At 44.9% G+C, this 14325-nt stretch overlaps 1 protein-coding gene across 5 annotated transcripts in view; it reads left to right on the forward strand.

Annotated features, from left to right (window-relative positions):
• Positions 1 to 14325, forward strand: part of SLC8A1 (solute carrier family 8 member A1) — a 730555-nt gene that overhangs the window by 104193 nt on the left and 612037 nt on the right. The window contains exon 1 of one of the 5 annotated variants that reach the window (XM_033939137.1): positions 5592 to 6023. The exons of the other annotated variants lie outside the window; for them this stretch is intronic. The gene's annotated coding sequence lies outside the window, so the exon portion shown is untranslated. Of the gene's footprint in view, positions 1 to 5591; positions 6024 to 14325 lie in introns of those variants that run through there. 5 annotated transcript variants of the gene reach the window in all.

Below are 14325 nucleotides of genomic sequence, written 5' to 3' on the forward strand. Positions count from 1 at the left end.
AAAATCTGAAATGAAGCTGCAGAAAGCCAGAATCTATGGGTGGTGATGCTTCAATACTGTGTTTTCAATCACTAGGAACAGGCAGAGGTTCCCTGGAGTCCCGCAGAGCTTGCCTGTCCCTAACTATTAGAAATGTGATAGTGAAACAGCACCCCCAATTGGCAGGGTTGTAGGTGGAGGTCTCCAGCTCAGCTTAGAGCGGTGGCCTCAAACTCAAACCCTTTGCAGGGCCACATTTTGGATTTGTAGGTACTTGGAGGGCCTCAGAAAAAAATAGTTAATGTCTTATTAAAGAAATGACAATTTTGCATGAGGTAAAACTTTTTATAGTTTATAAATCTTTCCTTTTGGCTAAGTCTTAATAATAATATTGTAATTTATAGCTAAAGAGTTGTAATTTATAGCTAAAGAGACATATGATCAAGAAACATTTTATTTTTGTGAATATGATAAACATACTGAGGGCCTCAAAATGGTACCTGGCGGGCCGCAAGTTTGAGACCACTGGCTTAGACGGAACAATGCTTAAGGGATTTGCTGCTGGAAATATTGTGAACTCTATGTAGTACTCCTTTTTTAATTTGCTCTTCCTGAACTGGCTCCAATTGTATTACAACTGCACCTCTCAACTGCTATGCTCTTCCTGTGCCGGGATACCAACATCCATGGTAAAATCTTTGGGGGTGGAAGGAATCCATTTGTAGGGTTACCATATGGCTCTAGAAAAAAGAGGATGGATAAGACATCCGGGTTTTACTTCCATGGAACGCAATGGAATCCGTCCTTTTTCTGGAGCCATACCCTTACCCTTTTTGCTCCAGCAGTATGAACTATTTTTCTTTCCTTGCTGCTATGATCTTTCTCTCACCGTCCAATGGCACCTTGGCAAAGAATAAATATAATGAGGTTAAACAGAAAAAGGACAGAGTCCAAAGATGAAGAATACTCTCTTTGATTTATTTTCCAGTCATATAAAAAGAACAATTCATACTTCTGTCAATATAGAGAAGGCAAAATGAAAATGACTTAATATCTAGATAAGAAATCTATTCTGAGTCATTCCATATTTTAAGGTTAAAGTTGCTATCCCATGTGTTTAGCCAAAGGTGAAATTCTTTGAACGCGAGTATGTTGTCTCTCCAAAGAAAAAAAAAATAAAAATAAAAAAATATATATATATATATATATATATCGCTCATCAATATATATATATTCTTTATAGAACCCGATTTCATCACTAAAATGATGGCCTTGTAAACAAGTCTTTTCAAAATGGGCAATATAGAGATTTGCTGTATTGGGTGCCTTAGAGGCATCCATGGCCGCTCCTTTTACCTGTTGAAAAAAGAACCTCTCCTGTAAACAGAGGTAGTTTTTTTTGTAACTGCAATAGTGGTCGAGGCTAAAATAAAATGATTAGCACTAGTAGGGGCATAATCAAAACTCTTGGATGTCCCAAAAATCATCATGTCAGCACTTGGACGTTTTGACCACCCAAGATGTCCAAACGCCGATTTTCAAAACTGACGTCTTGCAGGATTTCTAAGCCATCATATGTTTTGAGTTCCAGTGGGTGTGTTGGGAAATGTGCTTTAGGCAGGCTTTGGGTGGGTTTAGACTTGGACGTTTTGCAGCTATAATTGAACGTCTAGAACGTTTTGGGCTAGACCTATTTTAGACATATCTAAGTACTAAGAAAGTACCCAAACTGACCACATGACCACTGGAGGGAATAAGTAATAAGTCTCCCACACTCCTCCAGTGGTCACTGACTCCCTCCCACCCGTCCACAAAGATCTGATTGAAAGAGTACATACCTGTCTCTAGAACAACAGCATCTGCTGTGGGAAAGCATGGTAGAACTCCGTCTTAAGTAGCTAGGTGGGTGGGCTAGTGAAGCACAGAGAGGAGAAGCCAGGTCCATAAGCCATTCTAACCACAACAGTTATGGTAGAAAGTATGATCCCGCCCAAACCCTAGTCTACTTCCATATACGTGTCACCTGCAGTCATAAGGGCTATAGGGGTGGTAGACAGGAGGGTATAGTAGGTTTGGGGGGAGTTTGAGAGGGCTCAGCATAAATTATAAGGGGGTTCTGGTGAGATGTACATATGTGAAGTTCAAAGCAGTGCCCTCTAGGGTGCCTCACTGCTCTGTTGCTATGTCTTTGTGGACAGTCCATTAGAATGCTGGCCACTCCCATGTCCAAAAAGGTCTACATTTGGACATTTCTAAGTTGGACGTTTCTGTGGTTGAACATGGGGTATAAGGTTGGATGTTCTAGCAGCCTAGACAACACGGTGAAAATTTTCCAAGTAGACAATTAAAAAAAAAAAAAATTGGGGTATGTCTACTATTACTAACAGATGTATGCAGGAAGAAAACAGTCCCTACTTGAAAGAGCTTACAATCTAAACAGCCAAGACAGACAAACGGGATGTCATGGATACAGTTAAGGAAATGGCTGTTTTGGAATTAGGTGATTTTTTTTTTAATGACCCTTCATTTAAAATGAATTTTGTTCCTGGGCGGCAAGTATAATTTCCTAATTATTCATGCCTAAAAAGTACAGAGAATGTCTGTTATTTTCATAAAACTTTGCTTTTGTGACCAGGATAGTCAAATTTTGCAATTTACCTATTTAAAACATGAAAATACCAAATTTTCATCTTTTCATTCTTATAAAGTCATAAAAACCAACATATGAATCACAATTAACATGTATTTATACTGAAGTTATATAAAAATGACCAGAGAAGATTTAGAAGTAAGTAGTTTTCAAGATTTATGATTATATTGTGTCACTTTCACGAATCAGCCCCCGGATCTCATCATGTTCTCATTATATTGTCCTTGGTAGCAGCGTTTGAAGTCTAGTATATCCTGATGGAAGCACTCACCTTGCTCCTCTGAGTATGCTATGTTCTCTATGAATGTCCAAGATGAGCATCAAGGACATGGACTTTGAGAGGCATCCTACAGCCCATTTTACTGTAATTTTTCACCAGATTCTCAACCAATTCCACGTAGTTTTCGGCCTTGTGAGTGCCCAGGAAACCCTGAACCACTGCAACAAAGTTGTTCCAAGCCACTTTCTCCTTCCTGGTTAGCTTCTAGGGAAATTCCTTGCAGTCCAGGATCTTTTTTTATCTGTGGTCAGACAAAGACACCAGCTTTGAACTTTGCTTCAGATAGATTAGGGAAGATGATTTGAAGGTACTTCAAGGCTGCCGACTCCTTATCTAGAGTTCTGACAAAGAGGGCCTAGTTCCCTCAATTTGGGTTTGGGCCCCTAAAAATTGAGGCTTTGTCTGCTGCTTTGGCTGGCGGGGGTCCCCAAGCTTCACTACAGAAGCCCTCCTCTTTGTGAACTCTGGCAGTTGGCGGCTCTTTTCCTGGGCCACCCTGTGCCCCCCCATGCACATTCTTGTCTTTTGTGAAACTGAGCATGTACATGCTTGTTTTTTTACGCTCAGTTTCACAAAAAGCAAGTATGTGCGGGGGGAGGAGGGCGGCTGGTGTGGCAACGACCCAAATAAAACACTGCTTAGCGTGGAACAGGGCTTCCGCTGGAAGGGTTTGGGAACCCCCGCCAACTCAGGAATCTGGGGGAGGTGGAGAGAAGCAGGGGAGATGGAAAGCAGGGCAAAATTTTGTTCCCCCTCCCACAGTTTGGGCTCAGGCCCCCCCCCCCCGCCCCTTCTCCAAATTATGGGGTCTGGTTACAAGCTTGCTAGAGCAATGAAGGGTTAAGTGACTTGCCCAAGGTCACAGGGGCCGCAATAAGAATCGCACATGATTCTAGTCCACTGCACTAACCATTAGACTATTCCTCCACTCTGACCTGAAGGCCTGTGCACTAGTTTGCATATGTGCAATGGCTCGTGTATTTCCTGTACACTCTTTCCACAGGGAATGCTCTATTTCCAGCGTATACACTACTATTAGTTTTCATTTCAATTAGTAACGACATAGGATATAATCATTGTAAATGACAGTCTATTCCTAGCATCAATAGAGGAAGGTCCAGGGCCTTCTCAGCCTATGGAGCAAGCGAGGCACTGGCTCAGGGTGCGTGATAGAGGGTGCCAAAATCCCAGACTGGCATCCCTCCCTCTTTCTTCCCTCCCCATTGGGAGAGATGCCAGACTGATATTTGAGATTTTGGCATTATCAGTAGCAGCGGGGGTGAGGGAAGGAGGACTTGAGAGAGATGAGGAGTTACCAGAGTGTGGGTGGGGGGAGGCACCAAGTCAGAAGTTGGTTCAGGGTTAGAGAATGACACGGTGACAAAATTCATCGCTGTTCCCGTCTCCGTGTCATTCTTTAGTGTCTATCTCAAACTCAGTCCTGGAATACCCCCTTGTCAGTCAGGTTTTCAGGATATCCGCAATGAATATGCATGAAAGAAATTTGAATACATCATATGCACATTTATTGCGGATATCCTGAAAACCTGACTGGCAATGGGGTACTCCAGGACCGAGTTAAGAAACACAGTTCTAGACCAGAATTTTTTTAATGCAAGGGTCAGTGGTTGTGATTCTTCCCTCTCTCCTGGCTTAAAAAATGATACGGAGATGGTTTCTCGCAGTTATCTGCGGGGACAGGAACGGTGACAAATTTTGTCACCATGTCACAGCCCCATGATCCTTCCCTGGTTTGCCACAAGGATCTGAGAAAGTGAACCTTGGTCCTCGAAATTTCATCCTCAGTAAATTGATTATATAACAGGGGGTGGACCACCTCAGTCTTAGGGTCTCAATCCAGTCAGGTTTTCAGGATTTCCCCAATGAATATGCATGAGATCTATTTCCATACAATGGGTCTATAATGTGACGCTGTCAATAAAGAGATCGCACAAATTCAAAGGTGTGCCCAAACAAGGCTGAGAGGCACTCCGTGAGGGAAAGTGAAGTCTGAAAATATGAAAAGCTATTTAATATGTAATTTTTCTCTATAACTTGGAATTCATTCTGCATAATCACTTAGCACACCATCTGCCACTCTTTTCTGTCTTTACCACACAGACATATGGGCTACATTCGCCAATGCCCACTGCACGTTTGTGCAGTTACAGCGTTACAATATCAAGCCAGAGTGAAGGGGTTTTGCAGTACGTTCCCCAGATTTCAAGTTTTAACTCATGCAATCACGCTGCACTCAGACCTACAGGAAGCAGCTTTTTTTTTTGCTGTGCATCCAGTCTCTTAACAGCTGCCTCCTTACCAAAATTAGCTATTTAGTGGGGGAAAGCAAAACATGCTTACGTCAGTTGTGTGCATTACTCCACGTTTGGCTCGCTCGACTGTTCTCTTTAGCTGTCCTCGTATTCCGTAAGAAAATGGATAGCGATGCAGCTGAATGGGATATTTTCAATGGGATTCTGAGAAAAAAGAAAAGATGCAAATACATTATGACATCTATAAAAGTAAAAAAAAATAAAAACCTTGCTTAAAAGAAAAATCTATTAGGGGGGGGGGGGGAAGAAAAGTTAAAGCTGTGAGTGTCTGATCAATGAGGTGGGAGGATCTTAATGTTGATAAGAGGGTTGGCACTGAGCCATGATGCATTGCAAGGCAGAGCTCCCTCACTTCCAAAGCAGAGGAAATTGACAAATATTCAGAGCAGTGAGCTGGAGGGAGGGAGAGAGAGAGTGTGTGTGTGTGTGTGTACAACTCTTACTTCCACTCAAAGAAACTCACTGGAATTAACCATAAGGAGAGAGGAAAAAAAAAAAAAAGGAAACTCCTTCCCTCCCTTTCTTGCGCCAAGAACAGGATGAGAGAAAACTAAACTTCAAGGGCACTGAGGAGAAACTAATGATCCTGATCCTCGCTCTGCACTTTCTCTGATACCATCTCCGTCCTCATGCTGGTAGGGCTTTGTCGTGGATAGCTCGGCTTTTTTTTTTTTTCTCCGATATGGTCAAGGCGCCTTCTTCCTGATCAGGACCTATTTAAGGGCGAATGCTGAGAGGTCGCCCAGCAAAGCCAAGAAACGCACTCCGGCGAATAAACAAGGTACGAGGTCTTCCTTAAGAGCATGCCATGCCTACCTAGTCTCTCTCTTGTACAATAATATGGTTGCATTTTTTTTTTCAATTCCTTTTTTTCCACCGCAAGTAGATAAGGGGACATTTCTGGTGTGTGAGTGTGTGTGAGGGGGGGGGGGGGGGGCATGTTGCTCAACCGACGCAGGGATCCGACTTTTACATGCCGGAAACGCCGTGAATTACGATTATATTGCTTTAAGCTGCTTTCCATCCGCGGCGAACTAATAACACCGATGATGCCCGTTTCTGTACACGATTCCGAAAACGTGGATCCGAGCTGGGTTCTGGGGTTGCCTGCAATGCACGCACATGAGGAAATGGAAAAAGCGCCCCCCCCTCCCCGGGGGCGGCCGAGAACTTGACTGAGTAACTAGTGAAGGTTTTCTGAATATGCCTCTAGCGCTGCGGATCGGTCGCTTTCGCCCGTCGTTTTTGTTACGATCGCACCCTCCCGCTTCAGAAATCCTATGTGGAGAAAGAAGGGGGCTAGGGAAAAAAAAGAGAGGGGGGGGGGGGAAGCAGCTCTTCTCCTGTGCGCGTAGGTCTGCGCGGATGACAGCGCTGCGGTTGCTCTGATGAATAGCTTGGAATAGGAATTTGTATTTCCCTCTTCCTCAGGTGGGGTTTGGGGGGGGGGGCAGGGGGAGGAGAGATAGGGTGAACCCAGAGCAAGAGGGCAACTGGCGCTTAACGCGGGGTATCAGTATCAGTAGGTGAAAGCGATTTATCATCGTTATTTCGCGCTAGGCATAAGCTCTGCACAGGTCCCTTTGCTTGTTGACAAAAGAAGGCACCGGGCGAGCCCATATGGCGGGAGAGACACGGCCACAGGAAAGGGGATTTGGGGTGACAGATGGGTTCGATGTATAGTACCTCGGGGGCAAACGAACGACGTTGGAAACTTGATGATGAGGCAGCCGGGGGGGGGGGGGACACGACACGAAGGAAGGAGGGCGTGCGAGGGAGAACCGACGGCATGGCAGGTCAGGGAAGCACGCTTTCTCTTTCCCCCCTCCTCCCACATTGATTTTTGGGCTTCTCGGTGCGTCGCGCGGAGAATGACCTTGTCTCCTTCCTTCGCGGAGGTAGAAAATAAAGCGAAAGCGGCGCTGGGAAGACCGGCGGGAGTTCGCCCGTGCGGAAAATGCATGCCCTTCGGCCGGTGCCCCGTTTCCATCCCGCCGTTTAAGATGAGCGGTGTAAAATAAACGCCCGAACCAATCGCAGTGGCATGTTGGTCCGAAATGTGGGGACTTAAGGGGGGAGGGGTTAGACCGCAACAAATAAATGAAAGGAAAGCAATGAGGGGGGGGGGGGGCAATCTTTAACTTGGAAGTCCTTTTCAGAGCGCTTGTACTGGTCACGGCAAGGCATGGAGAAGGGGTAGAAATGATAGCCCTGTGCCATGGCGACCAGAGAGCTTCGTGAGCCCGAGAGCCACCTTGTTGCACACGGTTAAAGGTGAAGAACCCCTCCCCCAACACCCCCCCCCCCCCAGACTACTATAGATGAAAATTAGCTGCTAGGAAACAATTCCAAAGATGAATTCATGCACCCGTGAGGAAGAGGGAGCAATCGAGCTTCATTTGGCTGGCCGGAGTTCCCGGCACCCCGCATATGCCAGAAATTAATCCATTTAAGTGCTCTTTGAAAGGGGTGCCAGAGAAACTATTCGAGACCTAGAGATGAATTATGGTGTACCAAGGCAGTGTCTGGGGTCGCTGCAAATGTGCGGAAGTAGAAAAATCAGAATTAAGGTGTTTATTAAAAATGAATAGCTCAGCCGCCTCCTCAATAGATTTCCCATCAGTTATATCTTAGACTTGTTTTCGGCCACTTAGTGGTACTGTAGATATTTTTATTCCATAAACTCGATACACTGCCATTAGTCATAGTACAACAGAGTGGTGTAGAGTTGAAATCCTATCTGATGTGGTCTATTTAGAACAGGTAGTCACTGACAGAGCAAGTTTCCAACTGTCTGCTGTGTTTGCCTGCTCATTGCTCGGTGCTTTGTGTGCCATAGGGATTATTTGCAAATGCAGGCATTTCAAAATGAGATTGGGAAAGGGACAGATGAAATTTTATAACAGGTCACCTATAAAAAAAAAAAATTTCCAAATATGCACCTATTTTATAAAGATAATATAGATGCCTCAGTGCCTTTATAAATTAGGCACCCAGAACTAGCCACAGTAATGTGCAAATGCTCCTCTAGAAATATTCACCTGTTCTGAGGGGGAAGGGGTAAAACGCGGACCTCGCAAATCTAAAACCGCACGTCCTTAAAAATCTGAGGTCCGTGCCACTTGTAGTTTCTGGCTCTGACAGACCTCTATGACAATTTAGTGCTGACGGATCCGTCTCAGCATAGGGAGGGAAAAGTATTAGGATCTGTCAGCGCTAAAATGTCATAGAGGTCTGTCAGAGCCAGAGACTAGTGCTGGAGCAGCTCTAAAATGAATCCTCATATTGACAATATTTTTGTAATTTAATGAATTCAAGGTCTGCAAACCATCCGGAAGCGCTACTCATGGATCAGCATGGCAACACTCATGATACCCCTTTGAATACTTTCTGAGCAATACAGTAATTTTTGCTTAAGGGCTACTCCACTCAGTTTCCTTCGTTATTTGCAGGAGGGGAGGCTCTACTAAAACCATTCCCCTTAATGAACTTTTGCAGAAAATCTCTCCTGCAAAAGTGGCGGGGACCCAGCCCAACCGCCTGGGCTCTCTAAACATTCAATTATTGCCAGCAAAGTAACACGAAATTTGCATTCACAGATTAGCACGTATAAGATTTTCTGTGCTCTTTAAAGAGTATATACATTGTTTGTTTTCAGTAAATTTAAAAATCTGAGGTCCACGCCACTTTTAGTCCCTGGCTCTGACAGACCTCTATGATATTTTAGCGCTGATGGATCCTAATACTTTTCCCTCCCTATGCTGAGACGGATCCGTCAGAACTAAATTGTCATAGAGGTCTGTCAGAACCAGAAACTACAAGTGGCACAGACCTCAGATTTTTAAGGACGTGCGGTTTTAGATCCGCGAGGTCCGTCAGATCCATGAGTTCTGCGTTTTACCCCTTCTGGTTCTGAGGCAGCTGCAAATCAGGGATGATGCATTTATGGAGCAAGTGGCTTAGAACATTGTTCTTCAACCTTTTTACACCTATGGACCGGCAGAAATAATTATTTTGTGAACCGGCGATTGAAGAACACTGGGCTAAGTCAGGGGCCAGACCCCGCTCATCTCTACCCAATTTCCACCCCAGCTCCTGCCCCCATAATAGTACTAATTGTAACACTATTTTTTCCATTCATTTTTCACAGATACACAATATAATCTTATTAACAACACATAATGATTAACCACAAAATTAAACTACACAAAGCACACTGACAGCAGATGTAAATTCTCAAAATTGACATAATTCAATCACTAAATTCAAAAATAAAATCATACTTTTGTTGTCTCCCTCCCTCCATGCTATGCCTTACCTTCTGGCCTGCTTCCGCCTGGCCATTTTATGCCGCCCCCGGTGTTATCTTCAGGCCGGCTCCCTCTTCCTCACTGATGCAGTCCACAAAGCTGCGGGCAGAGGCTCCTTGCACATCCCGTGCCTCATCTGGAAGCCTTACCTCTGACGTTGCAGTGTCAGAGAGAAGGCTTCCGGTTCGCAGGACGCGCGTAGGAGCCACTGCCTGTGGCTTTGTGCACTAAATCAATGAGAAAGAGGGAGCTGGCTCAAAGATATTGCCGCATCAATCGCACCGTGGACCGGCGGTTGAAGAACACTGTTTTGGGCCTGATGCACGTGCTGACCCTGTGGACCGGCAGGAAATTTCTATAGACCATGGATCGGTGGTTGAAGAACAGTGGCTTAGAACATAAGAATAGCCTTACTGGGTCAGACCAATGGTCCGTAAAGCCCAGTAGCCCATTCTCATGGTGGCCAATCCAGGCTTTTTTTTTCTTAACCAAATCAAGATGATGCAAGGTTGTCCAAATTCCTCAAATGAGAATCAAGACAGAGATTTTCTTACTGTGGTGCAATTCATGAAACGTACAATCTGCCATGATCTTCAGCATTGAAATGCAGCGAGGGGTTGAAACCCCCAGTTGTCCCTTTCAGGCCAGGGGCTCACTCTTCTAGATCACAAATTGTGGTGAGTTCTGATGGACCCCTTCCACATTGTTGTGTCAGCTGGCCAATCAAAATAAGGAGGGGGGCTGTACCAGAGTACCACCTCATTTAGAATATTGTGTACATTTCTAGAGACCGCATCTTCAAAAAGATATAAAAAGGATGGAGTCGGTCTTCGTCATAAGGCCTATGGGGATGGACTTAAAGACCTGTGGGGGAAAGTGAATTATCATCATTATTTCATGTGTACTTTAGAGCAGTGGTCTCAAACTCGTGGCCTGGGGGCAGCATGCGGCCCACCAAGTACTATTTTGAGGCCCTCGGTATGTTACCATTGTTCTGGAACATTGCCCGTCTCACTGCTGTAACCTCACGCAAGCGCTTTCCTGCATCTGTACGCGATTGTCAGGTGGAGTGGAGAGGACTGTACACTGTGCCGATGGCTTCATTGTCTTGTCCACTATTACCCCCCAAGTCCTTTTCTAGGGTACTTTCACCCATTACCAGCCCTCCCATCGTATAACTATACTTTGGATTTCTGTTTCCTACATGCAAGACTTTACATTTCCCTACATTAAACTTCATCTGCCATCTCGTCGCTCACTCTTCTAGTTTGTCCAGGTCCCTTTGTAAACCCTCACAGTTCTCTTTAGTTCCAACTCCACTAAATAGTTTGGTGTCGTCTGCAAATTTTATTGCTTCACACTTCGTCCCTGTTTCTAGGTCATTTATAAATACATTGAACAGCAGCAGTCGAAGTACCGACCTCTGCGGAACACCACTCGTGACCCTCCTCCAGTCCGAGTAGTGGCCCTTCACTCCTACCCTTTGCTTCCAACCTACCAGCCAATTTTTGATCCATCTATGTACATCTCCTTCCACCCCATGGTTCTTCAGTTTCAGTAGTAGGTGTTCATGGGGTACCTTGTCAAAGGCTTTTTGGAAATCTAAGTATACGATGTCTATGGGGACCCCTTTGTCCATTTGTTTGTTAATTCCTTCGAAGAAGTGCAACAAGTTCGTTAGGCACGATCTTCCCTTGCAAAAGCCATGTTGGCTTGTTTTCATCAGTTTATTCCTTTCTAGATGCTCATCGATGCTGCCCTTTATCAGCGATTCCGCCATCTTCCCCGGAACAGAAGTCAGACTTACCGGTCTGTAGTTCCCTGGGCCACCTCTCGATCCCTTTTTGAAGATAGGTGTAACATTAGCTATCTTCCAATCCTCCAGGATCACGCCTGTTTTCAGGGATTGGTTACAAACCTGCTATAGTAGTTCTGCTATTTCCCCCTTTAGTTCTTTCAGTACCCTAGGGTGGATTCTGTCCGGGCCCGGAGATTTGTTAGTTTTTAGTCTATCTATCTGCTTATGTACATCTTTGAGGCTTACCTCCATGGATGTTAATTTTTCTGCTTGATCTCCTTTGAAGATTTTTTCAGGTTCCAGCACGTTGGATGTGTCCTCCTTTGTAAATACTGAGGAAAAGAACATGTTTAGTCTATCCGCCACTTCTTTTTCCTCCTTCACCACTCCTTTACTATCTCCGTCATCCAGCGGTCCCACCTCCTCCCTTGCTTCCCCTTAACATATCTGAAGAACGGTTTGAAATTTCGTGCTTCCCTGGCTATCTTCTCTTCATATTCTCTTTTTGCTCTTCTAACCACTTGGTGACATTCTTTTTGATGCTTCCTGTACTCTTTCCAGTTCTCCCCGGTTTTGTCCTTTTTCCATTTCTGGAATGAGTGATTCTTGTCTCCTATCGCTTTGTTCACTTCTTTAGTTATCCACTCCGGGTCTTTTGTTCGGTTCTTTTTGCATCCTTTTCTAAATCTAGGGATATACAGATTTTGCGCTTCGCTCACCGTGTTCATGAATAATGAGATGCTTGCTCTATAGTCTGCGATTTGTTTGAGCTGTTCCTAAGTTTCTTTCTTACCATTACTCTCATCGCTTTGTAATTTCCTTTCTTGAAGTTAAAAGTTGTCGCTGTGGTTCTTTTCCCCTTCGATATTCAACTTTGAACTTGATTACACTTCCCCCTCCCCATTCGCGGTTTCGGTAATCGCGATTTCACATATTCGCGATTTTTTTGGGGAGGGGAAAAAAAAGAAAAAACTCCCACAGTTTAGCCTTCCCCCTGGCGTCCTGGCCTTACCTGGTGGTCTAGCGGGCTTTCGGGGCAGGAGCGATCTTCCTACGCTCCTGCCCCGTGTAGATCGCCAAAGGGAAATGGCTGTGGGGAGTTCCCGTCGCAGTCTCGAGAGACTACGGGAACTCACGGCAGCCATTTCCTATTGGCGATCTGCATGGGGCAAGAGCGTAGGAAGATCGCTTCTGCCCCGAAAGCCCGCTAGACCACCAGGTAAGGCTGGGATGCCGGGGGGAAGGCAGGAGGGAGGCGGGGTGGGTCAGAGCCGGACCAGAAGATATTTGCGCTATTTCACAATTCGCGGTCCGGCTCTGCCCCTATCCCCCGCAAATCCGGAGGAAGAAGTGTATATTGTGATCGCTGTTTCCCAACAGTCCCACTATTTCCACTTCCTTTGCAGGAACTTGTCCAAACTTTTTTTTAAAACTAACTACATTAACTGTTCATACCACATCCTATGGCAATGCATTCCAGAGCTTAACCTGTTCTCTGAATGAAAAACTATTTCCTTCTATTGGTTTTAAAAGCTTTCCCCTGTAATGTCATTGAGTGTCCCCTAGTCTTTGTAATTCTTGATGGAGTAAAAAATCAATCCACTTGTTCCTGTTCTACCCCACTCAGGATTTTGTAGATTTCAGTCACATCTCCCCTCAGCCATCTCTTTTCTAAACTGAAGAGCCCTAACCTCTTTTGTCTTTCCTCATACGACAGGAGTTCCGTACCCTTTATCATCCTGGTGGCTCTTCTTTGAACCTTTTCTAATTCTGTTATATCTTTTTTTAAAATACAGTGACCAGAATTGAACACAAATGCAATACAGAGGCATTATAACATTCTTAGTTTTATTTACCATCCCTTTTCTAATAATTCTTAGCATCTTGTTTTCTTTTTTTTTTTTGCTGCACATTAGGCAGAAGGTTTCAGCGTATTGTCTATGATGATACCTACTGGTAAATCTTTTTCTTCGGCACTGTCCCCCAAACAGGGCAGGATTAACCAAAAAGCCAAGTAGGCAAGTGCCTAGGGCACAAAATGGTCAGGGGGGCCCGATGAAGGAGGGCATCAACATTGTTTTTTCCAAATGGCGATGGGCCCCTCCAGCATCAATTGTCAGCGCGGGCCCCCCTGTTCGGCAACGCGGGCCCTACCCAGATCGGCAATGCGGCCCCCCCATCGATGGAAAGTAAGACAACGCGGATAAGAAAGGCAACAGGAACTGTAATTGTGCAAGCGGTGCTGTATGCCCAAAGCTTCCCTCTGACGCAGCTTCCTGTTTCTGCCTGGGCGCATGGTGGCGTGGGGCGGGGCAGGGGGCCCAGTGTACTTGGGTGCCTAGGGGCCCTCGATGAATTAATCCTGCCCTGCCCCCAAGGCGTACCCTAGCATCTGATAACTATGATTTGGGTTATTCTTTCCATAGTGCATTACTTTGTATTGGTCCACATTAAATTTCAGCTTCCATTTGGACACCCAGTCTTCCAATTTCCTAAGGTCTGCCTGCAATTTTCCACAGTCTGCTTGCGTGTTAACAGCTTTGAACGGTTTAGTGTCATCTGCAAATTTAATCACTTTACTTGTCATTCCAATTTCCAGATCATTTATAAATAAGTTAAATAGCACCTGTCCCAGTATAGATCCCTGCAGAACTCCATTATCTTTACAAGTGGACTAACCTGGCTACCACAGCATTTCACTTGTATTCTAGAGAGACAAGGAGCCAACTGCTATCCTTTATACTAGAATATGCCTCAATCAGGTGCCTTTTGGGCACCTATATATAGATGCACGGTTATAAATTTACCCCTAAGATGCAGTGCTCTTAAGGAAGGAATTCATCAAAGGACCCTAATTGTGTTAGTGCGTGCTAGACATGCCCATAGGAATATAATCGGCGTCTTTAGCATTTAGCGCACACTAGTGCACTTAGGAAAGAATCCTATACGAGGCGCCTGACTTAATCAGTAAATTG

This window comes from Geotrypetes seraphini, chromosome 3 (assembly GCF_902459505.1).
Source record: "Geotrypetes seraphini chromosome 3, aGeoSer1.1, whole genome shotgun sequence".
NCBI lineage: Eukaryota > Metazoa > Chordata > Amphibia > Gymnophiona > Dermophiidae > Geotrypetes > Geotrypetes seraphini.